Source organism: Dendrobates tinctorius, unplaced genomic scaffold (genome assembly GCF_039654945.1).
Source record: "Dendrobates tinctorius isolate UK_male_01 unplaced genomic scaffold, ASM3965494v1 ptg000095l, whole genome shotgun sequence".
NCBI classification, from domain to species: domain Eukaryota; kingdom Metazoa; phylum Chordata; class Amphibia; order Anura; family Dendrobatidae; genus Dendrobates; species Dendrobates tinctorius.
In genome coordinates, this window is record NW_027361763.1 from 16,032,740 (window position 1) to 16,060,437 (window position 27,698).

Below are 27,698 nucleotides of genomic sequence, written 5' to 3' on the forward strand. Positions count from 1 at the left end.
TAGATACATTGCCTACACAATTGCTGTCTGCTACTTCACTTCTGCAACACGTTTTCAGATTGCCTACACATCTTTGCTGTCCCGGTGATGTCCACACCCTCAACGCTGCTAAATCAAGGTTCCTGAAAACAAACTAGTCTCTGTCAGTACTGGGCACTACCATACTTTTACAGCAAGATACTGAAAATGCCTATATAACTCTGCTGTTCCTGTCTGCTACTTCACTCTTGGAACAATGCACCAGATTTCATAAGCATCTCTGAAATTCCTGTGCTGCCCGCACTTTGGTCCCTGCTGATTATAGTGCTCCCAGCTCTATTTAGCTACCTGCTATTTGCTATTATGGCGCCCTGCGTCTTTACCGCCACAAAAGGGTTAAATATGTACAGTTTTGCATGTGTTTTGTAAGCAATGGGAGTTATGCTTTCTCTGCTAGAGATCACAGCACAGACAATTCACCTCACTCCCTCTCTTGTCTGAAGCTTAGAGCTTTGCAGACATACCCTAACTGGGAGGGGGAGGAGTCGAGAGTTGTTGTTTTCAGTGGAGAAGAAGGAGGAAGAATGCTCCTTGAAGCCATGATGACATGTGGTCCCTCCAGGAGTAAAGCTAATAAGAAGCATCAGGGAGTCAGCCCCTAGGCCATCCATACTTTCAGAGCAGGGTGGTAAGCTGAGAGACTGTGTCAGTTTATACAACCAACAGTGGAGTGTTTCCCTCGGAAAGACTGCAGAAAACTAGGATCAGTGAAGGATTGTGCAAGAACAGCTTCACACAGGATCCAAGCTACAAGTTGCCCGAGGAGGAAAACACAGTGAGTAGAGGCTATACTAGAAGTTCCAAACTCTGGAAAACCTTGGTCCCTGAAGGGATTAGAATAGCAAGAAGCTTACACTGAGTCACAGCAAAGAGAAGGATAACGCCCATTCTGCAGAGCAGACTGTAACCTGGTGAAAGTTGTAATATCTCCTCTGAACTGCATCTGAACTACAGTAAGTGATAAAGTGGCTTACCTTGTCTCCTGCCTTATTACTCCGTGTCTTCTACTTCCATTACAATCTCTGGGGGTCAGCCCTGGTTGGAGAGGGTTAAACATCTGCACTGCCATCACCATCTACTCCCCCAGGGATCATCTGCAGTGCCGGCTATCCTACGGTCAAACACTCCAACTGGCGTCACAAATCACTGCATAAACTTTATCCTAATCAATATTCCCCTTTTACATGACCGCCTGGGGCCATGGACCGGGTCACTGCCACTGTGACACATCCCTTTAAGACGACCGGCCTGGTACCGAGTATCCCACGGCCCCTGGGGCGCGTCACTATCATGTATTTTCTGCCATGACACTCCTCGCTGTTCCACATGCCATCTGACAAGTCCACCTCTCCATCATCATCTCCTCTGGTCCATAATGCTCACCTTGAATTATTGCTTAGAGGATCCATCTCACCAGGTGAACAGATAACAACTCTATACTGAGTTTTTCCCTCGGCAATCATTAGTCCCACTAATGCCTAACACAGATCCCCTGCGTAAAACTAAATTCGATAACTTAAACAAAAGACAATTGACCGAACGTGCCTTTCCCCCACCACCCATCATGGCAGGAGTCTTCTTATGTCAGCCGCAATGCTATCTTAAGGACTTGTTAATTCATTTATAGAAGATTGCTGAGGATGAGGAACCATTGACGTGAAATATGGTCTTGTCTTACGTAACCTTCGTCTTTGGTCTGAGATTCTCAGTAAAAGCCAAAGCTTTATCTTACTCCTGAGACTATTGATTATTTTGTAATGTTCCCAAAAGCCATGGAAGTGAATATTGTGATAACTCCCTATTCAGTCTAAGTTTAGTCCTTTGTATCTGTCTGACAAAGAAGAAGCTGTTTGCCCTTTCATCCCACCACCAACATAATAACAAGCCAAGAGCTGAATGGGAAAGGTCAACCCCACAGTTTGACGCGTTCTTTGTCACATCTGGTAAATCCCTTATTTTAGTTATATAATGTATTTTTTTATCAACAAATGCCTAATTATACACAATTACATAAAAAAACCCTAAGAAAACAAATCATTATGAAAAACAATTAGACTTTATACGGAGCATTTATCAAAGCCGCGTTGTCACACAACATTGGAATATGGCTTTGCAATCAATACGACATATCTACGGGGGGATGCTTGATAATTAATTGCTTGCTACTGAGAAAAACATTGTATCCTCCTAAGGCCTTGAGGAAAGGACTTGTGCCGACTGGGCTGCTTTCCAAGACGTACGATAAGATAATGTTCAAGGCATGGCACACTTGTGTGAGGATAACCTCAACGAAGACTAATTATTTCAGTAATTACTAGCTTTACCCTGCAAACATGTCTTCACTGAAATTCTTCAAAACCTTGATGCATTCAAGAAAATTCTATTTAAGAAGTCTTAAGTTTATGTTAAGTTTAATAATAAGTAGTGTTGAGCATTCCGATACCGCAAGTATCGGGTATCGGCCGATATTAGCGGTATCGGAATTCCGATACTGACTTCCGATACTTTTGTCATATCGGATACCGGAATCGGAATCGGAAGTTCCCATCATGCTATGAGCCTGCTTGCTTTGATTAAGCCAATGGGAATCCTCCGAAGTGTGGGCACATCCTGTTAGGCATGTAGGCATGTTAACTATTGGCATGGCTGTGATTGGCTGCCGAAATGATGTCATGATGCACTATAAAAGCCACCGCAGCCGCCATTTCTGGTCACTCTGCTGTGAATTCAGTTAGGGACAGGCTGCTGTAGAAGACTGTGAGGGACAGTTAGAAATAGCGATTCCACCAAACATCTAGTGCTTTACCCAGGCTACATAAACCACCACTGTAGCCTTCTTTGCCCTAGCAGCAGTGTTCACAGCTGTCTGCAAGGGCTGTGTGAGTGCAGCTCACGCTGTGGAGTGGGTCCTGCAGCCACGTCAGGCTGTAGGCCACCCAGTGTGATCACTGCTGCCTCATACATCTTTTAATTTTTGAGCTGCATTTTTTACATAATTTCAATCTAGTGTGCTTCCATCCGTATCCATATACGTTGGTTGCAAACACTAGTAGTAGACAGCGGAGTAGGGATGGGCGAATCTACTCGTTAGGACTCGTTACTCTGCGAGTAGTAGGGGACTCGCAGGAGTCGGTACTCTGCGAGTTTCCAAGCGATTACTCGCACAGTAACGAGTCCAATGCAAATGAATGGCAATCCTAGTTTTTGCAGAGTTTCTTAGCGATTTTGTGTCAGCAGCTGGACACAAAATCGCTAAGAAACTAGGATTGCTTGTATTAAACTGTGAAAAAACTAGCTAGGAGTTCTCTCTCTCTGTTTTGCAGCGATTCCTGTGCTGGGGGATTCCTGTGCTGGGGAGGAGGAGAATGGGGATGCGAGTTTTGCAGCGATTCCTGTGCTGAAGGGGAGAGAGAGAGAGAACTCCTAGCTAGTTTTGTGTGTCCTAGCTGGACACAAAATCGCTAAGAAACTAGGATTGCTTGTATTAAACTGTGAAAAAACTAGCTAGGAGTTCGTTCTCTCTCTCTCTCTCCTCGCATCCCCATTCTCCTCCTCCCCAGCACAGGAATCGCTGCAAAACAGAGAGAGAGAACTCCTAGCTAGTTTTTTCACAGTTTAATACAAGTAATCCTAGTTTCTTAGTGATTTTCTGTCCAGCTGCTGACACAAAATCGCTAAGAAACTCTGCAAAAAAAAAATCTGCATCCCCATTCTCCTCCTCCCAAGCACAGGAATCGCTGCAAAACTCGCATCCCCATTCATTAACATTGGACTCGCTAGACTTGCAACGAATAGCGAGTTTCCAAGTCGGACTCGTTACAGCCTAGCGATTCCGAATATTTCAGGATTCGCCCATCCCTACAGCGGAGCCTTTCTGCAGCCTTTCAGTGCTAGTGTCCACTTTGCTGCACTGTTCACGGCTGTCTGAGAGGTCTCTGACTGTGTGTGAGTGCAGCTCACGCTGAGTAGTGTGTCCTGCAGCTACGTCTGGTTGTAGGACGCTCAGCGTGTCACTGCCTCACACATTTTTCTTTTATTGCAGCTCATTTTTCTTCTATTAGTGTGCATCCATCCATATCCATATACGGTGGTTGCAAACACTATATAGGAGGACACAGCGGAGCCTTTCTGCAGCCTGTCAGTGCCAGTGCCCACTTAGCTGCACTGTTCACGGCTGTCTGAGAGGCCTCTGACTGTGTGTGAGTGCAGCTCACGCAGAGTAGAGTGTCCTGCAGCTACGTCTGGTTGTAGGCTGCTCAACGTGCGTCACTGCCTCACACATATTTGTCTTTGAGTGCAGCTCATTTTTTCTTCTCCTATTAGTGTGCATCCATCCGTATCCATCAACATTGGTTGGTTGCAAACACTATATAGGAGTAGATAGAGGAGCCTTTTTTTCTGGCTTGTGCCCTGCCGGCGCAGCCAGATTAGTATTACCCAATTTTTTTGGAGCCTCATCTTTTGCATTGTAGGTTACCTGCCTGCATTGTAATAGCTCCAAAAAGTTGGTGATACTATCAGTTTCAATTCTTTGTTCACATACTTTGAGTTTGTTTCCAACAAAGAAACCACAAAAAAAGTTCACCAAACACTACATTTGGAACTTGTGTAGGCCACATCAGCTCCTATTAAAGTGTAGTCCACACACACACACTTCATAAAATTAGTGTTTCTTGTACCTGTAACCAGCTGTTCAGGAATAAGCACACTAAGGCCCCCCTTTGTACTTTTCTGCCTATCTTAGGCTAGTTTCACACTTGCTTTTTTTTGCAGCGCGTTTTTCCCGCAAAAAAACGCATTGAAAAAACGCATACAAAAGCATACAACTGCTGTGTTTTTTTCTAGCATTTTTATGAGCATGCATGAAAAAAACGCAGCATTTTTATGCGTTTGTATGCGTTTTTAGTGCGTTTTTACCGCGTTTGCGTTTTTTTCCAACATTAGGTGGCCCCTCACACTAACCCAAACCATGACTTTACTAAACCTAACCCTGACCCTAACCCTAACCCTAACCCTGACCCTAACCCTAACCCTAACCCTGACCCTAACCCTTAACCAAATCATACTTAACCCTAACCCAAACCCTAAACCCTAACTAACCCTAACCCTAACCCTGACCCTAACCCTAACCCTAACCCTGACCCTAACCCTAACCCTAACCCTGACCCTAACCCTAACCCTAACCCTGACCCTAACCCTAACCCTAACCCTAACCCTGACCCTAACCCTTAACCAAACCATACTTAACCCTAACCCTGACCATAACCCTAACCCTGACCCTAACCCTAACCCTAAGCCTGACCCTAACCCTTAACCAAACCATACTTAACCCTAACCCTGACCCTAACCCTGACCCTAACCCTTAACCAAACCATACTTAACCCTAACCCTGACCCTAACCCTAACCCTGACCCTAACCCTAACCCTGACCCTAACCCTAACCCTAACCCTAACCCTGACCCTAACCCTTAACCAAACCATACTTAACCCTAACCCTGACCCTAACCCTGACCCTAACCCTTAACCAAACCATACTTAACCCTAACCCTGACCCTAACCCTAACCCTGACCCTAACCCTGACCCTAACCCTAACCCTAACCCTGACCCTAACCCTTAACCAAACCATACTTAACCCTAACCCTGACCCTAACCCTGACCCTAACCCTTAACCAAACCATACTTAACCCTAACCCTGACCCATACCCCAACCCTAACCCTTACCCTGACCCTAACCCTAACCCTAAACCCCCTTAACTAACCCTAACTCTAACCCAAACCCCTAAATTCCATGGTTATCAAAAAAAAACGCATGTGCAAAAAAATGCATACATGAGCATGCCAGTGTGCACATATGCGCATCCATAGGCTATAATGGCCATTTTTAGCGCAAAACGTGCGCATATGTGCGCATGCGCTTTTTTGCAGGGCCAAAAAATGCAACATGCTGCGTCTGGAAAATACAAACGCACACCCCAAAAAAACGCAGCGCATGAAAATCACATACATGCGCTTACCAGCGCGCAGGTATGCGCACCCATGTTAAATATAGGGGAAAAAACGCATGCGCACATATGCGTTTTTTTCCAGCGCTAAAAAACGCAAATGTGAAACCAGCCTTAAGCAGTCTGGCAAGATGAAGAAGGCAGGGAGTAAGGCGCGTGGGCGTGGGCGTGGAGTTTCAGCAGGGAGAGGACGTGGGGATTCTGCAGGGAGAGGACGTGGGGATTCTGCAGGTAGAGGACGTGGGGATTCTGGGCCTGCTGCGGGCACCAGTGGATCAGCATCCCCCAGTTTTAGCAGGCAACAGTCCTTTATGCGCAGCTTTGTAGGACCTCAACGTACCCCACTGCTGCGGGAGGAACAAATTGAAGCCGTTGTCGGATGGATGGCAGCTAACGCATCGACTTCAATTACTTCCACAGCCTCTCAGGACCAGAGCACCGAAGAGCAACCATCTGTCTCTTCACCACCTGCCAAAATGCCCAGGCAGTCAGAGAGACATGGACAGGAGCCATCACAGTCTCTACTTCTGTTCTCGGAATCTGTTGGCTTGAAAAGAGGGGGCCAGCCAAGCAGCATTCCTGAATGTGAAGAAGAGGGAGTATGCAGTGATGCGCAACTTCTTTGTCCCTCTGAATCTGAAGAGGCGAGTGGGCCAGTGCCTATGGTCAGCACACCTCAGTACGCATCAGATGATGACGAGACTCAGTTGCCACTTTCTGGTGCGTACGGTGCTGGCGAGACAACCCCGGAGAAGCAGCTGTTTGAAGAGGGGAGGGAAGATGATGAGGTCCTTGACCCATCATGGCGTGAGGAACAGGAAGGTGGTGGGAGCAGCTCAGAGGAAGAGATTCCCCTACCGGCCAAAACAGGAGGCAGAGGGAGGGGGAAGACTTGGTTGCCTGTACCCTCCACTTCGGCACCCGTTAGGAGCATTCCTCATTCCAAAGGCAAAACGGGCGCTCCCAAGACTTGCAGTGCGTGGTCCTTTTTTGACACAGTTGCAGATGACATTTGCTTTGTCAAATGCAAGCTGTGTCATCAGATAGTCAAAAGAGGGAGAAATGTCAGCAACCTCAATACCACAAATATGTGGAAACATGTGCGCACCAAGCACGAGTTGGAGTTGCAGAGACACCCTGAAGACGTAGGCCAACGTACAGCACCACCTACCACCTCTTCAGTTCGTGTTGGGGCCTCTTCCTCCAGCTCACACACTGCTGGTTCGGCTTCCTCACAGGATCGCCAAGGAAGAACCTCTGCCACTGTTGTCCGGAGACCCTGTCAGATTCCACCCATAGCAGCATGTTCCCATCCATCACAGCCATCGGTAGCACAGGCATGGGATAAAAGGCGCCCTTACTCGGCAAACCATCCCCGAGCACAGTCTCTGAATGCTGGCATTGCCAAACTTCTGGCAGTTGAAATGCTGTCATTCAGGCTGGTGGACACTGACACCTTCCGGGACTTAATGGCATTGGCAGTCCCCCAATACAACGTGCCCAGCCGCTTTTTTTTCAGCAGGCAAGCCGTCCCTGCCCTGCAGAAACATGTTGAGGGCAAAATAAAACATGCGCTACTAAATGCCGTTAGTAGCAAGGTCCACCTGACCACCGATGCGTGGACCAGTAACCATGGACAGGGACGATACTTTTCCCTCACTGCCCACTGGGTCAATGTTGTGGAGCCGGGTACAGATCTGGAGAGTGGCGCTGTACGTGTTCTTCCAACGCCATGGATTGCAGGACTCCAGTCTGTACACATAGACTCCTCCTCCTACTCAAGTTCCTCAGAAACAGCAGAGCAGGAGCCTGTTACAACCGATATGAGCACAGCCGTGGCCAAACGTCAACAGGCTGTACTCAAATTAATTTCTTTGGGGAATCGAAGCCACACAGCACAGGAGCTCTGGAATGCTATCAAGCAGGAGAGCGATGTGTGGTTTGGGCCAGCGAATCTCCAGCCGGGCTTGGTAGTGTGTGACAATGGCCGAAATCTGGTGGCAGCTCTTGGCCTAGGCAACCTCACACACATCCCATGTCTGGCACATGTGTTTAACTTGGTCGTGCAGAGCTTTCTGAGGGACTATCCGGATCTTGATGCACTGTTGCACAAGGTCCGCATAGAGTGCGCTCACTTGCGGCGTTCCAGCACGGCAAGATCGCGCCTCGCTGCTCTGCAGCGACGATTTGGCCTTCCGGAACATCGCATCATATGTGACCTACCCACCCGGTGGAATTCAACGTTACATATGTTGGAGCGGTTGTGTGAGCAGCAGGCAGCAGTCATGGAGTACCAGCTGCATCAGGCGCAAACAAGTCGCACTGTGCGCCGTTCACACTTCAGCACCATTGAGTGGGCCTCTATGAAGGACATCTGCCTCGTTTTGCGTGCCTTCGATGAATCCACGCGGATGGCGAGTGCAGATGATGCACTAGTCAGCATGACTGTCCCCCTTATCTGCCTGCTTCAACAAACACTGCAAGCACTAAGGGATGAGGTTTCGGAAGAGGTGGAGGATGAGGAGTCCCAAATGCCATCTGCTTCTGGACAGTCTGCGCTACGTGTTTCCTCACAAAGGCCTAGGCAGGGGACACTTTGTGAGGAGGATGAGGAGGAGTCGATGGAGGAGGAAGACATCTCTCCAGAGGAGGGAGGTACACAAACCTCTACTCAGTATGTACAGCGAGGGTGGGGTGATGCAGAGCAGGCCGAGGTCACGCCTCAAACAGGGGACAGCGGTTCTTTGGCAGTTGGGAGTCTGCAGCACATGGTTGATTTCATGCTGCAGTGCCTGAGAAACGACCGCCGCATCGCCCACATTCTCGTCTCGGCTGATTATTGGGTGTACACCCTCCTAGATCCTCGCTACCGGGACAGCGTACAAAGGCTCATACCAACGTTGAACCGGGAGCGTAAACTGCGGGAGTACGAAGAGTCACTGGTGCAGTCCATAATGTTTTCCATTCCACCCGACAGCATTGTTGCTAGTGCTTTACAAAGCAGCTCTGTGCGTCGAGGCAGTGGAGGAAACTCTGCACAAAGAGGGAACAGAGGCAGCGCCGCAGCACAAGGCATGACCACTATGGCCCAAACGTGGCAAAGTTTTGTGTGTCCACCACAATTGTCTACACCATCAGCGACGCCTCGAGTCAGCAGGAGGCAACGTTTCCGTCAGATGGTGTCAGACTACATGTCTTGCCCTGTCACTGTACTCCCAGATGGCTCTTCCCCCTTCAAGTTTTGGGTCTCTAAGCTGGATACATGGCCAGAGCTTAGCCAGTATGCATTGGAGGTGCTGGCTTGCCCTGCTGCCAGTGTATTATCGGAACGTGTCTTTAGTGCCGCAGGTGGTGTACTAACAGACCGTCGCACGCGACTATCTTCCGATAATGTTGACCGGCTGACTTTTCTGAAAATGAACAAGGCCTGGATCTCCAAAGACTTTGCCATTCCTCTTACAGACTAAATTAGTGGTTGTCAACTGTATCCAGGTCTGCTGGTGTGTTCATTTTTCTACCACCTGAACTATAATCCCTGTGCTTCAACACAGCCAGTTGTCGCTCAGATGTGTCGTCTGCACAGAGAAACACACTAGCTCCTGTGTTAGTGGGGTTCAGTAACACCAGCTGATCCCCTGCTGTGTGGACGGCAAAGTCACCAGCTCCATCAACATTCAAACCACTACTGATTTTTAACCGTGCCCAACTTAGGTCTCTGGCTCCACTGTCTCTACTATTTCCCCTGGCCTCCAACCCCGCCATCTACATCTCTGAAGTAGCGTCAGCACAATCTACACTTGTTCCTGTGTTCCTGTGGCTCAGTCCCATCAGTTTATCCCCTGATGTGTGTCCGGCAAGGTCTCCTGCTCTGTCCACATTCCCATAACCAGTAGTGGGAATGAGGACAGAGCTGGCGAACTTGCCGGACAAACATCAGGGGATCAACTGACGGGACTGAGCACCAGTAACACAGGAACAAGTGTAGATTGTGCTGACGCCACTTTAGAGATGTAGCTGGCGGGGTTGGAGGCCAGGGTAAATAGTAGAGACAGTGGAGCCAGAGGCCTAAGTGGAGCATGGTTATAATCAGTAGTAGTCAACAACCTCCATAAAAACCGCTGCCCATTGGCCTCTGCATGCGGCATGCGTAATCCTGGGCTCCAACAGTGTCAGTTGGTGTTCAGAAGTGTCGTCTCCACAGAGCCAAACACATTCGTTCAAGTGTTAGTGGGGTTCAGCACTGCCAGCTGTTCCCCTGCTGTGGAGATGGCAAGTCTCCTGCTGCCTTCACCTGCCAAAAGCAACAGGCCCCAGCCTGCTCCTCGCCTAATCCTGGGCTCCAACAGCGTCAGTTGGTGTTCAGAAGTGTCGTCTCCACAGAGCCAAACACATTCGTTCAAGTGTTAGTGGGGTTCAGCACTGCCAGCTGTTCCCCTGCTGTGGAGATGGCAAGTCTCCTGCTGCCTTCACCTGCCAAAAGCAACAGGCCCCAGCCTGCTCCTCGCCTAATCCTGGGCTCCAACAGCGTCAGTTGGTGTTCAGAAGTGTCGTCTCCACAGAGCCAAACACATTCGTTCAAGTGTTAGTGGGGTTCAGCAGCTGTTCCCCTGCTGTGGAGATGGCAGTCTCTCCTGCTGTCTCCGCATTCCAAAGACAGTAGGCCTCTGCCTACACCCTCCTATTTCCTGGGCTTCAACACAGCCAGTTGTAGCTCGGAAGTGCCGTCCACACGGAAAGAGACACTTGCTCCCGTGTCTCAGTGGGGTTCAGTAACGTCAGCTGATCCCCTGCTGTGTGGATGGCAGTCTCTCCTGCTGTCACCACATTCCAAATACAGTAGGCCTCTGCCTACACCCTCCTATTTCCTGGGCTTCAACACAGCCAGTTGTAGCTCGGAAGTGCCGTCCACACGGAAAGAGACACTTGCTCCCGTGTCTCAGTGGGGTTCAGTAACGTCAGCTGATCCCCTGCTGTGTGGATGGCAGTCTCTCCTGCTGTCACCACATTCCAAATACAGTAGGCCTCTGCCTACACCCTCCTATTTCCTGGGCTTCAACACAGCCACTTGTAGCTCGGAAGTGCCGTCCACACGGAAAGAGACACTTGCTCCCGTGTCTCAGTGGGGTTCAGTAACGTCAGCTGATCCCCTGCTGTGTGGATGGCAGTCTCTCCTGCTGTCACCACATTCCAAATACAGTAGGCCTCTGCCTACACCCTCCTATTTCCTGGGCTTCAACACAGCCAGTTGTAGCTCGGAAGTGCCGTCCACACGGAAAGAGACACTTGCTCCCGTGTCTCAGTGGGGTTCAGTAACGTCAGCTGATCCCCTGCTGTGTGGATGGCAGTCTCTCCTGCTGTCACCACATTCCAAATACAGTAGGCCTCTGCCTACACCCTCCTATTTCCTGGGCTTCAACACAGCCACTTGTAGCTCGGAAGTGCCGTCCACACGGAAAGAGACACTTGCTCCCGTGTCTCAGTGGGGTTCAGTAACGTCAGCTGATCCCCTGCTGTGTGGATTGCAGTCTCTCCTGCTGTCACCACATTCCAAATACAGTAGGCCTCTGCCTACACCCTCCTATTTCCTGGGCTTCAACACAGCCACTTGTAGCTCGGAAGTGCCGTCCACACGGAAAGAGACACTTGCTCCCGTGTCTCAGTGGGGTTCAGTAACGTCAGCTGATCCCCTGCTGTGTGGATGGCAAAGTCTCCTGCTGCCTACACAGTCGTACTACTACTGATTTTTTATAGTGCTCCAATTAGGCCTGTGGCTCCACTGTCTCTCGTACTTCCCCTCCAACCCTGCCAGTTACAGCTCCGAAGTGGCGTCTGCACAATCCACACTTGTTCCTGTGTTACAGGTGTTCAGTCCGGTCAGTTAATCCCCTGATGTGTGTCCGGCAATGTCGCCTGCTCTGTCCACATTCCCATAACTAGTTATGGGAATGTGGACAGAGCAGGCGACATTGCCGGACACACATCAGGGGATTAACTGACCGGACTGAACACCTGTAACACAGGAACAAGTGTGGATTGTGCAGACGCCACTTCGGAGCTGTAACTGGCGGGGTTGGAGGACAGGGGAAATACGAATATCAGTGAAGCCACAGGCCTAAGTGGAGCTTGGTTAAAATTAGTAGAAGTCTACAACCGATCTTAAAATTTCTTCAATGCAGCCTCAGCCTGCTCCGTGCTTGTCCCTGGGCTTCAACACAGCCAGTTGTTGCTCGGAAGTGCCGTCTTCACAGAGTAAAACACTAGCTCCTGTGTTTGTGGGGTTCAGTAACGTCAGCTGTTCCCCTGCTGTTTTGATGGCAATCTGTCCTGCTGCCTCCCAATTGACAGCACATCAGGCCTCAGCCTGCTAAGTGCTTGTCCCTGGGCTCCAACATCGCCAGTTGCTGCTCATAACTGACTTTGGCACGGGTACTCCCTCCTGCCCAGCTTGGTTCCAGCCCTGCCTGCTGTTTCCGGGAAGTGTCAATGTCAGTTTGCCACCCCAAGTTGCCATGTCGTGTTGCGGTTGGGTTAGCCGAGGCTAGGGTGCCAGCAGTTTAGGTGCTTCCTATGTGGACTGCGGGTTCTGGTAAGAAAGGCTTGTTCCGTAGTGCCAGTAGGACAAGCACCCCCTGTAGGACTGTGTGATTCGGTAACTGCGGCCAGCTTGCGGCATGCCAACTTTGCTTTTCAGGGGTAACTTCAGCTGCCCCTCTGGGTTCCAGCACCGTCAGCTGGTTCTCGTCAGAGCCTTTGGCCTAGGTGCCTCCATCTCGGTATCCGAGTTCCGGCAACGTCTGCTGGTCCTTGGTAGTGCTTTGTAGCACAGGTACCTCCTGCTTAGTAACCGGGTTCCAGCACCGTCAGCTGGTCCTCGGTTGTGCCATTGGCTCTTATTCCTTCTGCTGCCCCTCCGGGTGCCAGCACTGTCAGCTGGTCCTTGCTATTTCCATTTGCTCTTGCAGCTTATGCTACCCCTCCGGGTTCCAGCACCGTCAGCTGGTTCTCGTCAGAGCCTTTGGCCTAGGTGCCTCCATCTCGGTATCCGAGTTCCGGCAACGTCTGCTGGTCCTTGGTAGTGCTTTGTAGCACAGGTACCTCCTGCTTAGTAACCGGGTTCCAGCACCGTCAGCTGGTCCTCGGTTGTGGCATTGGCTCTTATTCCTTCTGCTGCCCCTCCGGGTGCCAGCACTGTCAGCTGGTCCTCGCTATTTCCATTTGCTCTTGCAGCTTATGCTACCCCTCCGGGTTCCAGCACCGTCAGCTGGTTCTCGTCAGAGCCTTTGGCCTAGGTGCCTCCATCTCGGTATCCGAGTTCCGGCAACGTCTGCTGGTCCTTGGTAGTGCTTTGTAGCACAGGTACCTCCTGCTTAGTAACCGGGTTCCAGCACCGTCAGCTGGTCCTCGGTTGTGCCATTGGCTCTTATTCCTTCTGCTGCCCCTCCGGGTGCCAGCACTGTCAGCTGGTCCTCGCTATTTCCATTTGCTCTTGCAGCTTATGCTACCCCTCCGGGTTCCAGCACCATCAGCTGGTTCTCGTCAGAGCCTTTGGCCTAGGTGCCTCCATCTCGGTATCCGAGTTCCGGCAACGTCTGCTGGTCCTTGGTAGTGCTTTGTAGCACAGGTACCTCCTGCTTAGTAACCGGGTTCCAGCACCGTCAGCTGGTCCTCGGTAGTGCCATTGGCTCTTGTTCCTTCTGCTGCCCCTATGGGTGCCAGTACCGTCAGCTGGTTCAAGAGGACAAAGAACAGGAAGACAACCACCAAGATGCAGAACAACAAGAGAGAGAAGACAAAGAAGCATAAAAAAACAAAGCAGAAGAACATTGAGCATAAGACTAATACTCTGAGCAAATGATATTATCTTATTTATAAGCAGAAGAAGACTAAGCAGTGTATGGGGGTGAGTCCGTTCCTCCTCGTGGTGCCCCTGGAAAAGGCCTGCTGCTGCAGGCCAAACTGAACGCGGACAAATCCTGTTGTAAATCTTTTGTGACAGGCAGAACGGAAGGTGTAAACTTCTAACTTTTCTAGATAACAACTACAGGAATGCCTGACACAAACAAGAATATGATGAAGAAGAATAGGAAGAAGATGAAGAAGTTGAATATGTAGAATAATAATTGTTGAATAAGAAGAATATGAAGAATGTAAGAAAAGGAAGAAGAAGAAGAAGAATGTAAAAAATGGAAGTAGAAGAATTTAAAAAAAGGAAGAAGAAGAAGAATGTAAAAAAAGGAATAAGAAGAAGAATGTAAAAAAAGGAAGTAGAAGAATGTAAAAAGAGGAAGAAGAAGAAGAAGAAGAATGTAAAAAAAGGAATAATAATAAGAAGAAGAAGGTAAAAAAAGGAAGAAGAATAAGAAAGAAGAAGAAAGAAGAAAGAAGAAGAAGACATACATGTCTGGCAAAATATAAATGAGGCTAACATAGTCAATATCTTTGTAACTCCTAACGTCTTTAAAAAAAAAGTTTAATTCCTGCTATTCCATTTGATTGGGCTAAACCTCTATGGCTTTAATGTCTCCTCCACCTCCCACAATACATTCTACATTATTCTTAGTTGTTTTTCTTCATGTAGAATTAACCTACAAGGAAAGAAAGGGTTTTTTTTAATTCCGATATTTTGGCCCCGTTGACTTGCATTGGTTCCCGGTATCGGAATCGGCGATACCGATACTTTTTTTTAAGATCGGCCGATCCATTCCGATCCGATATTTTCAAGTATCGGCTGGTATCGCTCAACTCTAATAATAAGCCAACTAATTAAATGACCTATATGTGTGTTACAAATATTCGTCATTTTAGTTTTTATTTCATAAATCACTAGTACACATGAAAATAATAAACTTTGTAATAATTCTTATCAGAGAAATCCGCTTCTTTCTCATTCAGGATTAATCATTTATTCTCAAAATTCTTAATTCTTGGTTAAAATCTGTATTCAGTGAAGACAGATTTTCCCATCACTGAGATAAGAGATGACAGTTGGTGCTTATAAGATTCTCTGTAGAGTGAAGAGAGGAGGAAGCAGGAGAATCTTGTATAAATAGAATCTTATAAAAACTGTCATGTTCTATATGTTCTAAATGAATAATCAGTCTTGGCAGAGAAAGAAGCACTTTTTATAACAAGCCAAGGAATAGCAGACAGCTGTGGATTTATATTATCAGGCTGGGAAGCTCCCTGGTTATTGGCCCCTTCCCAACCTAAAAATAGAAGCCCTCAGCCTCCCCAGAATTGGTGCAACACATAAAATGTGCCAGTTCTGGCGCTTTGCCCGTTTTTTCCTGATTGCCCTGATGCGGTGGCAGTCAGGGTTATGTTTCATAGAGTTGATGTTAGCTGTTAATGCCCGCTGGCATCAAGCCCTGGTGTTAGTAATGGAGAGGTGTCTATTATTTTAAAAAGCACTCCCCATTCTAGCCTTGTTTCACCAATTTATAAAAAAACAAACAAAATAAATCCAGTCCAGGGATTCCGACATCCACCTAATCTGAAGTAGTCCACAAATGGGAAATTGTCAGACAAGAAAAGAGAGATGTAAAGAAACGAAATCAAGAAACACTGCCTCATTCACATCAGTTACTACACCGCTCATCAGAGTTGCCGAGTTTCATAGAAGGCAGCCTGACTCTGCAACTCTGATGAGTGGTGTAGTTACTGATGTCACCGCTGTTCAGAGCCAGCGGGTCTCGCGGCAGCCAGCAACTTTGATTCTTTCCTTCAACCATAGGTCACGGTCATATCTCACTAGCAATGATGTTTCTGAGTTACTGATGTCATCACTCGTGAGACATGACCAGGAGTGACTTGTGAAGCGTCGTTCTCAAAATGATGCTCCATATGTTGCAGTACAGAATCGCTTGACGTCTTGGGACCCTCAATCGATTATCTCGGAGCTGCAGGGATGTTTTTTAAATTATAAATCAGTGAATGAGGGAGCATTTCTTGTTTTTATTTCTTTGCAGCTTTTTTATGTCTTGCAGGTTCCCATTTGTGGACTACTTTGGATTTGGAGGACTACGTCGGAAGCACTGGATTGGATGTTTTTTATAAATATATAAATTGGTGCAACAGGGCTAGAGTTGAGGGGTTTTAAAATACAATTTTAATGTGTGATTTTTTTTCTTTTAACCAACTGGACTAGAAATGGGGGTGTCTGATAAATGCTTATCCATTACTAACCCCTGGGCTTCATGCCACCTGACATCAACCTCATAAGCCATTACTCCGATTGCCACTGCGCTAAGGCATTCGGAAAGAGCCAGGCAAAGTGCCAGAATTGGCATATCTCATGTGATACACTAGATCTGGGGCAAATTAGGGCTTTTATTTTTAAGCTGAGAAGGGCCCAATAACCATGGTCCTTCCCTGATAATATAAGCCCTTGGCTGTCTGTTTTACCTTGGCTGGTTTGGAAAAAAAGGGAGGACCCCCACTTCATTTTTTAAGTTATTTCTTTAACAGGTTAAATAAGGCTAAACATTAGTGATGGGCGAAACCCTGGATGTTCGAGTCTCGCGGATTCAGCCGAACAGTTTAAAAAAAGTTCAGTTTGGGTACCAGAACAGTACCCGAACCTAGACCTGATTCACATAAATGGGGGGCCCGAAGATCCAGTGTTTGCCATGCTGTCATATGCATGACAGCACAGCAAACACTGGCTCTGATTGTTAGTAAGATCATTACCACCGGTCAGAGAGCCTTGGCTCCCATGCAGTCAGATAACAGCATGAGCCTGCAGGCGTAGCAGAAGGTAAAATGTTTACCAACTGTCACTTGCATTGGCTAATGGGACTACTGCTCCCGTCAGTCTACACCTGGCGCAGATGGGAGTATTCATTAGCAGGTGGTGGAACTACAGGGGGTCATCCAGAGACAGCTACAGTCAGGCTGTAGACTTAAGCCCCCGTTACACACTGCGATATCGCTAGCAATATCGCTGTAAAGTCACCGATTTTGTGACGTTGCAGTGATATTGCTAGCGATATCGCTGCATATGATACTTACCTCCGACCGGCTCCCCCGCTGGTTATCGCTGATCGCGCGAGAAGCTGCTGGACCATTCCTCGTCGTCAGCTTCCTGTGGCGCTTCCTGCTGTGACGACGAGCGCCGCGTGGAGCCGGGCGGGAGGACGCAGGATCGCCGCGTCTGACAGGTAAGTAGCGACCCCCGTCCCCAGCGATGTCGCTGGTGAGATCTGCCTGAGTGGCAGCTCACTAGCGACCACCTAGCGATTCACCAGCGATCCTGACCACGTCATATCGCTGGTCGGGATCGCTGGTGAGTCGCTAGGTGTAACGGTACCCTTACAAGGCAAAAAGAAAAACACTTTGAAATTAAGTGAAATAGAAATGATATCCACATAGCATATCCCATCATCACAACCTGATTCAACCATAAGTCATTTTCTGATGTTATATCATACAACTGCTGCAACCAATCAACTGACCACTGATCTGCTGCAGCCTCTACTAATCCATCAGAGTTTATGTCCATTTTGGCAGAATACTGAAAGGTTGCAAATGATCAACAGCCATTGATTGCCTGCAAAAGACATATGACATAACAATGTCACAAGACCACTAAGAATCAGCCTCGTCAAAGCTTGAGTGATGCCAGCTTTGGAGAGGTATGAGGAGAGAGAGGAGACAGGTGACTATTTGAGTTTGGTTTTTTTAAGCCTTTTTTTCCAGCAACATTGTAGACCATTGACTGTCATTTTGCAAATTGAATGTCCAAAAATTCAGAATAGTTAGAAATCAAATTTGTCATGAACCGGGGGTGTTTGGTTGCCCTCAGTTCATCAGGGGATTTATTATATCCCACTTTCCATTTCCGGTTTTGAACTTGCAGCTCTCTGGTGTTCCCCTTGCCTTCAGGTTAGCCAGGGAACTACAGCTAGGATAAGTAGTCACCAGAAGGGCCGCCTTGCTGTGTACTGGCTATTGGGCATGCTGCAGTGAGGGCGATATAACTATTCCTAGTCTCAGGCGGGGAAATACACTTATAAAAACTCTATCCATCACTGCTAGTGTCTCCCCAAAAGCCCAGAACACTTTGCTGCCACCAGCTCCTGGTTCAATGATTAATAGCGGGTCAGGAGCCAACCCAATCAATAGTGTTGACTTAGTTTGGAGGACGTGCCAATAAGTTATTAGAGCAAGGAAAGCAAAACTAGTAAATATTATAGCTTTTACTCCAAAAAGAAATCGGCAGTGTTCACAAAAAGTATATAAAAGATGTTACAAACGAGACAATTACAGTATGTACAGACAATTACAAAACAAAATGGATTAAAAATAAGGACTTACATATCTCAGTCAATGGCAGACCATGCAACATAGTAACATAGTTTTGAAGGCTGAAGGAAGACCTTATGTCCATCTAGTTCAGCCTATTTTTAGTGCAGCTGTTCTGCATTGTTGATCCTGGGGAAGGCAAAAAACCCACAGAGTAGAAGCCAATTTTCTCCATAGGGAAAAAAATTCCTTCCCCTAAGCTGGGTCAACTATCTACCTATAATATTCTGTTATTCGTAACCTTCTATACTGTTACTCACAAGAAAAGCATCCATTCCTTTCTTAAATTCATTCAGTGAGTTGGCCATCACCACTTCCTCAGGAAGAGAATTCCAGAGCCTCACTGCTCTTACCGTGAAGAACCGTGTGGGACTGGAAAGGGGAGTTCCCAAGGACCAGGATTCAGTCCACAGCAGGGATGGTATGTGCTGTCTCCCCAGGTCTGAACAAGCTGCCAAATGGCCGTTTTGTTTCTGTTTTATAACTGGCCCAGAAACTAAGGGACTTTCCCCATGCTGACCTCACCGGGTGGCTGCATACGCCCCCCTTGGAAAGTTATGAAAAACCTTCTATTAGTCATAACTCTTGGGGGGAAGGTCGTAGAGAGATGACGAAGTATTATAGGTCTTCTCATGAAATTAGCTTACATGCTTAAATTAGCTTAAATTAGCTTACATTAGCTTACATTTAAGTTTAAACATGGGGTGGTTGTATGACTCGGTTGGGTAGAAATCCCTTTCTCAGATTCTGCTGCTCGCTCTGGCTTACAAACTCACTGGTGCGGAGTTTACCAATGTAGAAGCCCGAAATGTAATTTTTTCACTTATATCAATAATTGGTGCCATTATATTTCATCTTTAATAACCCAGTCTTGCACAAAGAATGAGCCATGTGCTTTAGACTACTTTCAACCAGTTTGGGGGTCATAAAGCTACTCAGTGGGGCTGCTGGCACACTGGTTTCCCGTTATAGTTGTATAGCAGGGAAAGGGAGGGGGCTGGAATCACACACATGCAACTGTGAAAGGGGGAGCTGTAAGGGGGATCACTGCTGCAGCATGTGTACTTTACACCAACCTAATGGGGGAAGGGAAGCGTGTGTGTGTGTGTCCCAGTAAATACAGTGGAAAGTTCTCGAACTGTACTTAGGATATGAGCATATTCATATTATCGTGACAAAATTATGGAGGGAATTTGAAATTACTATAATTAATTTAGAATTGAATTGCTCATTTCTTTTACCTGTCAATTACATGTCTACACGTACCAGACCTTGTTTGTTTGACAAGGAAAGCCTTTCATGGTTCCTATAGTTTTGGGCTTTGATTTTGTATGAACTATAAAATTATAAAGAACTTTTGGTAAGTTTTCCCTACAGAGAAATTCTTTCTTTATATGACTGGCATAGGCGGTGTCTATAGAATAGTAGGAACCTATTGCAAATATTAAAATGAGAGCCCTATTTTAGTACCATAGGAATTAGTACCTTTTTGTTGTTTCTATCTCCATCTTTCCATGACTTTTGGCCTTTATTTTGTATGCAAATTGTCTTTTGAGAGGAAGAGGGTGTGAAATCTAGCACCACCTACTAGAAGAAGTGATCTTAAAAGTCGACCCTTCAATGAGCCTAGCAATATGAGTTAGGATAAAAGCCAAACCAGAATCTCAATTTGCAGACAATGGTGTTTAGGGGCATTGCCCCTCATCAGTGCAAAGCATGAAATCTAATTTTGCTAGGCAAGAGGCTATAGCTTTTAAAGGGGTTGTCCGCTACTTGGACAACCCCTTCTTGATCTAAATGTTTGACCCTGATAAAATAAAATAACACATACTAAACCTCGCGTGCTGGCTGCTGGCGCTGTTCTAGTGGTGATAGCACTCGTGGTACTGGGGGTATTGTGCGGTTGTTGTGTCATGTGACCCTGGTGCCCAATCAGCTCTGGCATCATTATCCCCGCCTGTGGAGAAATTGAACATGAAGACGAAGCCTAGGATGCAGCTGCTTTCTCCCTTCCTCTTCATGTTCAATTCAACAGGAGGCGGGAACAGTGATGCCAGTGCTGATTTGACGTTAGGGTCATGTGTCACAATAACAGCCTCAGCGAGAGTGAATGACGACATTGCAGGGAACGGTGCCGGCACAGGAGTGGAGTATAAGCTTTATTATTTTACCAGGGCCAAGCAAGGGGTATGAGATGAAGTTGTCCAGTAGTGGACAACTTCTTTAAAGGGAATCTGCTGTCACCCTTTTTTTTTGCTACAAACTGTGGCCACCGCCATCAGGGGCTTATCTACAGCATTCTGTAATGCTGTAGATAAGCCCCACTGTAACCTGAAATATAAGAAAAAAGAGTTAGATTATACTCACCCCGGCGTCCGGTCCAGTCCGATGGGTGTCTCCATCCGGTCCGGCGCCTCCCATCTTCATACGATGCCGTCCTCTTCTTTCCTTCCTGTCGTGGCTCCTGCGGAGAGGTCCGATGCCTGCAGAGCTGTGCGCCTGCGCCTGATACATGACAGGAAGGAAAGAAGAGGACGGCATCGTATGAAGATGGGAGGCGCCGGACGGCGACACCCATCGGACCAAGCCCGGACCGCCCCCCCGGTGAGTATAAGTCCTTTTTCTTCTCTTTCAGGTTAAATCGGGGGCTTATCTACAGCATTACAGAATGCTGTAAATAAGCCCTTGATGTTGGTGCCGTCAGCTCATAGTCGAAAAAGGTTGACAGATTCCCTTTAAGTCTCCTCACTCTTACATTCCAGGTTTCACATGTCACTCTAAACAAGGAGAAATGTTACCCCTTAGGTCTTTGTTTCCCAACTCTGGCCATGGCACAAAAACTCGAGTTGTGTAGTGTTATGGATCAAGACTGAACCACCTCAACTTTGGACCCAGAACAGTAACTCTTTGGTATTGTGAGAATTGCACACTTGACATCACTACTTTTCGGCCATGTTCTTGGTCACATTTCCATTGCAGAAATATGGAGCTGTCTCTTACAGATATTAATGTTGCTTCAGGTTAATAAGCCATTAATATTCCTCCCAATGTGTGAGGTAACTACACGAACGTCTAAACAGCAAATAACATTTTATGTCAAAAGATGTTTTAGGCAATAACCGTAAGCTACGAGCTCTTAAATAATATTTATAGCCATTAGGTATCGGGTATGAAGTCATTTTATTAAAATCAATCTGTGGAAAGATTGTATCTATTTCGTTTTATCGTCATGGTACAACACAATAAACATCAGTTCAGCAAAAAAAGGTAAAACAACATTAAAAAAAAAGTAAAAATATATAATAAAAAAGTTTAGGGAATAATTCTCAGAACAAAGCACAATTTTATGGCAACAGTTTGTTGTAGTTTCTAAACGAGAACATTGTAAATGAAAAGAAATAAATGACTTTATTATAGGAAAAATTGGAGGAAGAATGTTGAACTAGTTTGGTATTAATTCTAATTTAAAGGCTTTGTTCACCTTCACATGGAATTTTTTTTTGTCTTAATAAATGCAAAGTTAAGCAACTTTCTGAATATTTTTTGTTACACATTTTTACCATTTTGCTGCTGCAAAGTGCCTGTAAGTCATTTAGCAGAATTATCTGATAACTGATACAAATCCAAAAGAGATATTCCTCCTGGTCCTGATAGTTCTCTTTGTTCCCCACTCGCTTCTTAAAGAGGATTTCCGGGACTTTAAAAAAAGTCATGTAGTTGCTAATAGTACCCGGCGCCGGTCATTGACCACTCCTGCCAGAGATTCAGCTGTTCCTTGTCAACAGAGCAGCAGTTACTCTTCCTGTTGACAGGGCGGGACTACTGGTGTAATGCTGATTGATAGACAGCTTCCTCCAATTAGGCAGCAGGAGCTTTCTGTCAATCAGCAATGACACCAGTAGTCCCGCCCTGTCAACAGGAAGAGAAACTGCTGCTCTGTTGACATGGAACAGCTGAATCTCTGGCTGGAGCAGTCAATGATCGGTGCCGGGTACAACAGATATGTAGTTGCTTCTGTTAGCAACTATATTCTTTTTTTTATAAAGTATCGGATATCCTCTTTAATGTTAGAGATGACAGCAAGGAAAGTGAGAACAGCTGTGGACAGGGAAGAAAGTATTTCAGGGAGGGCAGAGAAAACAGGCTATAAACAAGGAGGAAAGCACAGAGAGAGGACATAGATGCAGGTAGGTGGAGAGAATTGAATACAGAACTGCAGCAGACAAGCTTGAAAGCATTTCAAGCAGTGCAGATAAAACAGGCTGTAGACTAGGAGGAAGGCATAGGGAGAGGACATCAGTGCAGGATAGAGGCATAAGCAAGTGGAGATTAGGGAATTATGCACATAAAAAGTGGATACAAGAGAAAGTGCTTCAAGTAGGGCATAGAAGGTATGAACAAGGAGGAAAGCACAAGGAGAGGACATAAGTGCAGGATAGAAGCAGTGTTGATGTATGAGCTAATGAAGACAGCAACACCCTAGATATGCACAGCTTTCATTCAGCCTATATTACTGAGAGGGAAATTCCCATAAGAGAAAAATCTTAAACTTAGATCAAAATGCAAACTGCCTATCGGGGGGGGGGGGGGTGAAAATGAATGAAGATTGCAGACAGAAACTTTTATTCCGACGATCTACAGATCTACATTGAACTTCTGCTACTTTATTGGTCTAGCCTTAGAAAATCCTGTAGCTCAGCTTTTGTACACCTATTCCATATTGTTGAGTCTCCTCTGCTTCCTTGTGGACTAAAGCTATTTCTTGTTTCTGACCTCTGCTTCATCAGATCCTGTGATTCCTTCATGTCTGCCACCCCAGCTTACGGTGTTCCAACTGGATCTTTCAGCTCCACCGGCACTGCCTGACCGTGGTGCATCACAGCTGCTCATCTGGACCAAGAGCTTCAAAGATCCATCCCCACCAGGTGGGACACAACACGAATGTCTTGAAAAGTTATTTCATTTTATGTTTCTATGGTTAAGTAGACATTAATGAAATATTCACTACGTGGTGGAGACCAAAATAATTCCGTCCATGCTTCTGTATAAAGGCACCATGGTTTCCTACACAGATACATTTTGTCAATATCTTTTCATTTAGTTAACGCCACGGGACACTTTACCTTCGGACGATTGTGCTCTTTGTATAATTATTGCTTATTGAATATTTGTTTGTTAATGGAACAACTTAAGAACGTAAAGGGATCCCGAAAGTGAACAATGCCTCCTCACCTAGATTTTGCATTCCTCCGTGACGTTTTTATATCCTCCGGTTACATTGTGTAAAGCGTTGTGTGCTCGGTGGCGACGTAAAAGTAAAATATGGGTAAAATATACATACAAATATGTATTTCCATTACCGTTCCATCCGCTCTCGTCGCCCATTGCCAGAAAATAAAAATTAGCTTCGCACCGATCCGCGCTCTTTCTTCCCAGACTTTAGAACTTAACCTGTAAATTTTAACAATGACGTCGTTTGGAACAGAATTTCAGCGCGTGGCCCATTTTTAATCATCTCGTTTCCCATATTTTGTGCATAAAATCCACTGTTTTGATCAATTCTGTGATAATTTATGCAGAGACGCTGTATCAGTTGCCATCTGTGGATTTTTTTGGCATTTCAAAAATAGTTTTCACAATTGGCAAACTAATAAGAGAGGAAATAATATGTCTGAAGAAACAGTATAACACCCAAGGCTTGGGAGGAACGTGGCACCATGAGCATTTAGGAGTTTCACAGCATTAATGATTGGAAGACAGTTCCACCGGTGTTGTCCGAAGGGCTCCATCAGGAATCAGTTGTGATCATCGGTAAATTTACAGCAGTATGAGCCGGTCATTCAAGTGACTCTACTGTCCCTGTCAGTTCATGGACATCTAGGTCTCCCAAATAGGACACATTTTGGACCCTCTCTATGATGTATGTTTTGCCCATTCAGTGCAGCTAGATATTTTTAAGTGCTGTTCCAGCTATCGCCAGTAGGTGTTATAAGTTGCCCTTCTCCTTTTATTCCTGTGTTTGGAATTTTCTGTTCCCTGAATGGTTAATTGTTCAGAACCGCCCCTTCTTCTATCCTTGGTCAACAACATGTAACCATTCTCCAGGGTCTCCTGAGCAGCCCACATGTGTTTAGCTCAGCTCTTTGCAAAACCATTGCTAAAACAAGCGGATTCTGGTAAGATAATGCAATTATGAGTTATGCATAAATGTTAGTAGCCATAATGCAGCCCCCCATGATGTTTGTAATGCATGCTCAGCTCCTGTGATGTTATTTTACTGCATGTTTGTTATAAGCATCCTCTAGTTATGCATCATCTGTTCAGTGAGTGTAAAGCTGGCAGCCACCTAGATGTGTTAGATATTTCTTTCTCCTTTGCTGCTGTGTATGGTATATTGCTCAGCTCTTATATAATGCATGATAACAGCATCCTGTATCATTGCTACTGTTGTGATAACACCCTGCATTGCTATTACCTGACAATATTCGTTTATTGTATACTGTCTACTAGTACTGACATGCTGTATAATCTGTCTTTTGTAGTTTTTACCTGAATCATCCACATTTTGTTCATCAAACTCTGAATCATCCACACTTTGTACAACAACTCCTGATCTCATCTACTACTGTGTTCTGCTATACCATTTGTTATCATCTCCCATTGTTGTCCATATCATCCCAATAAATAATAGACTTAAGCACCCATACAGTCTTGTTTCTGGGAGTGGATGAAAGGTTAAGCCGTATGCTGGAATCCACACAGCGTCATACGTGGAAGAAGGCAGAGCAATGTCATGTGCCATAATAAGGAATATTGATGAGGGTTATTGCAGGATGTCTTGCCTACCTGATTTCTGTCAACCTTTCCTAAATTTAAGCTTCGAAAAAAAAAAAAACCCTGATTTTGTAATACTTTGTCTGTGCATGTTGAATGTGATCAAGATGAGCATTTTGATTGGATGTGAATCAACAAATCTCCAAAATGGCCACTGCCGTTTTTCACATTGCAGAAGACTGCATCAGCCACGGAATGTTCACATGACCATAGATGCAGCCATTTGGGCATTTCCATAATGGCTTTCAGCTATTACACCACATATTATAGCGCAGTCCATTAGGAGGGACTATCGTTGCCAGTAGAAAAGCAAAGGCCGCGAATGCAGCAGCCATTTTAAAGTGCCCTGATAGGCTTTATCCAATCAGCATTCATGCTTATACAACTCGGAGGTGGGAAATCTGCCTAAAAATTATGATATGGTCACAATACTCACAGCCTAATAATTCTGCACGTGGTTTAATTGTGGGTATCTGGCACCTGGCATCCCCACCGATCAGCTGAAATCTTCTCCATCAGGAGCCAGATGAAAGCAATGTACACAGCGATGTAGATGTCAACTGTGTAGAAGTGGACCATTAATTAGAATTCTGTATGTAGAAGTGGATTGTGTAATAGTGGTGTTACGGCCACCGCTGGTACTCAGCAGCGCGGCCCCGCTCCCCGGCGCGCTCCCTGGCGCATCCATGCTCTCAGGCGCGTCCCCGCTGCTGACCTCCTGGGCTCCCGGCGCGTGTGTGCTTTGCGCATGCGTGGTGGCATCCTGGGAGCTCTGACCCAGTGGCTCCACCCCCAACATGGCACCCACCGGGTATTTCTGCACAGCGTCTGGCCAGGTAAGATGCCTGATTTTCTAATTCAGTGGCGCTAGTATCTTCTGCTGGCGTTCTTCCAGATCCTCAGGCCCCTGTGTCTCTGCTTTGTCCGTTTGCCCCGTGCCTCTGCCTTGCTTGTTTGCCTATGCAATACTTGTTTCGCTCAGTGTCTCTGTCCTACCTACTAGTCCTGTTCCTTTGCCCTACCTGCTTGCCCTGTGCCTCTACTGCATCTGTTTACCCTGCACCTCTGCTGTACCCTCTTGTCCACTACCTCTCCCTTGTCTGTCTGGTTGTGTCTCAGCCACCCCTGTCTGTTGTGACTGCTTCAGTCCTTCCGTTCCTGAGTTACTGTAGGCCTCTGTGTATTCCTGTCCATTTTCCATTCTCATTATTGTTACCCTCTGTTTCTCTCTTGAAGCATCCAGTCACTGTCAGCACCAGGTCCTCTCGGTCCCACTTGCCTTCCTTACTCCTCGGTTCCCGAAACCTTCAAGCTCACATCAGTACTCCTTCATCACCTCGGTCTTCCTTTCTGTGTTGCCCTAAGTCGCCCCTTTGGCTCCAGTCGTTGTGATTTCATCTCCCTTGGGCCTGTCCCTAACACTCCCTGTATAGGGGGTGGTTTTCACCTGGTCCGCTCACCCTCGGGGGCTCTGGAGCCGCGACCCAGAGGGTCCACTTCCAGGTTCCTCCCTAGCATTCTAGCTATAACTAGTAGACTGTTTGGAAATGGAACTTGTGGTAGACTACTGTATGTAGAAGAGGATGCACAGAAGAAGCTCTATAGAAGTTGACTATGGAGATTATATAGAAGTGGTTCATGTAGTAGACTATTGTATATACAGCTGAATTTAGTGAGACAGTGACCCAGGCAAGTTAAGTAAAAAGTCCATTATTGTCCAAACACTGCACACCTCAAATCACTCAACTCCGGATCGCAGCCGGGAATACGGAAATAAAATCTAGTGCTGCTGGCACTTGCACCCCAATAAGATTCATGGGTAGAGATCAGCGACTTTGCCTTTTTTAGGGTCGAGCTTTCTCAAAAGTTGAGTCGAACGAAATCGTCCGACTATCGGGAAAAGTCAGAGGTCCGACTGAAACACGAAACCCAATACAAGTCGATGGGGAAGCAAAGTCGGCAGGGACTGGAGGACAGTAAACACACCTGCAGTGCCCATTTCAGTGCCAACGACATCAATTCTTATTACTTAAGCTTGTCAACCTTAATTTACTTTATAATAAATAGTTACGCATTGAAAACTGGGGGCTATTTGGCTAAAGTTGTGGAGGGGTGGGGCTGGCTCCTGGTTTTCGTGTGCCCGGGCGAAAGAGTGTCAGTGGGCCACATACCACAATTCATGATGCTCCGATACGGCAGAGAAATATTGATATAATACATCACTTCTTACATTACATGACTGATATCTATTTTAAATTCTGCAGTAGCTCAAAAACTGGACAGTATATTCCTCCATACAGTGTTATGGCCACCGCATAGTGTGCCATACAAAATAATGAGCCCCATATATTGCTCCATACAGAATAATTGTTCCCATATAATGTTCCATACAGTATATGATGAGCTTCACATAATGCCACAGTATATGATGGTCCGCATATAATGTGCCATACATTATAGGACGGTCCCGATAGAGTAGAATGAGCCCCACATAGAGCGCCATACATGAGTTGCATATA